A 1936-nucleotide genomic window follows, 5' to 3' on the forward strand; every position below is an offset into this window, starting at 1 on the left:
GACACACAATAGATGTCAACAGAAGTTAACAATCATTCCTGTCTACTCAGCCGTAACCCTCAACTCCCTTCAACCTTACTGATACAATTCTGCAATTTTCATTTCCATCTCTAGTCCCTTTATACTATCTATTCCGAACAGGGGCAGATATCCACTAATTAATGAAACTTTGATATCGATATCATCTCTATAACACAGTCCTAGTCTATACTCTTTCAGGTAGGACTATGTCTTCATCCATCGTGAGCTTCCTTTACCCGTCAGCCGAGTCTTATGTCCTTCAACCACGTCTTTCTCTAGCTTAAAATTTCACTTTCCCTAAAAACCCAATTTTAATTGTTGCATCTATCGCTACCCTAACCACGCTAATTCAATTTTCATCTCTTCTTCAGTTCTAAAAGTAAGAGCATTCATTCCACTCGACTGAACTTGTGATCTTTTGTGATTTCAGTGTTACCAGTATGTACGATGGCTCACTCAATCTTCTCAGACGGATGTAAACTGGCGCCTAAGAGATTATTTCATATTTATTAGTGGCTACACCCAGTTAAAATGTTCTTTCTCTCCATCCATCAACTGTCTGCAAATCTATAATATTTAAACCCACTTTATTCTCTTATTAGCACTAAATTATCTCAATTCCTGCTACTACATATAAATGACCTCGTCTTCATTCCTTCCAGCAGCGTAAATTCTCTCCTACGGTTTAATGCCCACGCTTAGTTGTCTCCCAGTAAATTGCCTAAATATTACAGTCGCCTTGAACACATGTTTTGAGTGTACAGTTCTGTTGTGCACAAGTCACTTGGTTATATTCAGCGCCATCAAGACACAAGCTCTCACTGTCTCTCACGAGCAAGAACATTACGCCAACTACCAGCGTAAAAAAAATATATAATTCCTCTTTCGGAGCAGCCCATGCATTTTTTTCTAAGTAACTTCCTGCTTTTTTTTTCTATTAGCTATAACCACGACACATGGGTTACTAATTCTCACATGCAGTGGCGCTCCATAGTTGTATTTATCACCAATAGATGCATCACCCTCGAAAGCTTTTTGCCATATCAGAGATCAGTTCCTCACTCCCTCCTCACATCTCCGTGTCAGACGAGAGCTTCCTTCCTTTATTCTTTATCTTCCTTCATTTTCAAGGCCACTTTACACAAGAAGTTTAATCTATTATCTTTCCTGCTTTTCAATCCTCATTACAACATACGTTATTCGTTATTATGCAATTTCATGCAAATTATATTTAACCGAACTTCGTCACAATCATTTCCTTCAGTCCTTATATTTAGGAACAACTCACTCCTGTTTACCCATCATTCCTCTCCCTCTGGTTCCTCTGTATGTCAATCTAGAGAACGTTAATAGTCAGTAGTACTGCCCATCAGACGCCACAAAACAAATCAAAATATCATTATCATTGGATTGTAAAATGCCAAGAGTTTTACAATTAACCTGACAGAAAGGGTTGATTTAGCTTCATTATCTCAGTCTAATTATGATACATGACTCCGGGTTAACATCCTGACTCAGGGGGATGACTACACCAACCTGTATGTGATATATCTGTGAGCTAAATTATACCATGGGTAAAGTATATTATCCTTTATGTAACACGTAATACCAGGTTCACGTAGTTAATACCAAGGTTTAAATAACTCCGTCTGTGTACGGTGAGTGGTGTTAATAATTTATCTTAGCTGTTATGTGATGCGAGATACCAGGTCCATGTGATTGACATCTTGAATTCGACTGTACATGTTTCAGACTCGGGTGGAGGGTTGGCTTCACGTATCACCTTTAAATATCTTGTAAAAAAAAAGAGAAGAGAAATAGGTCAGCTCAGGGGTTAAGTGAACAACACAGATATTATGCTCTGTCACATCACTAGTTCCGGGAGATTATATCAATATACAGTGTTGTTGTGTAT

Source organism: Homarus americanus, unplaced genomic scaffold (assembly GCF_018991925.1).
Source record: "Homarus americanus isolate GMGI-L3 unplaced genomic scaffold, GMGI_Hamer_2.0 scaffold48416, whole genome shotgun sequence".
NCBI lineage: Eukaryota > Metazoa > Arthropoda > Malacostraca > Decapoda > Nephropidae > Homarus > Homarus americanus.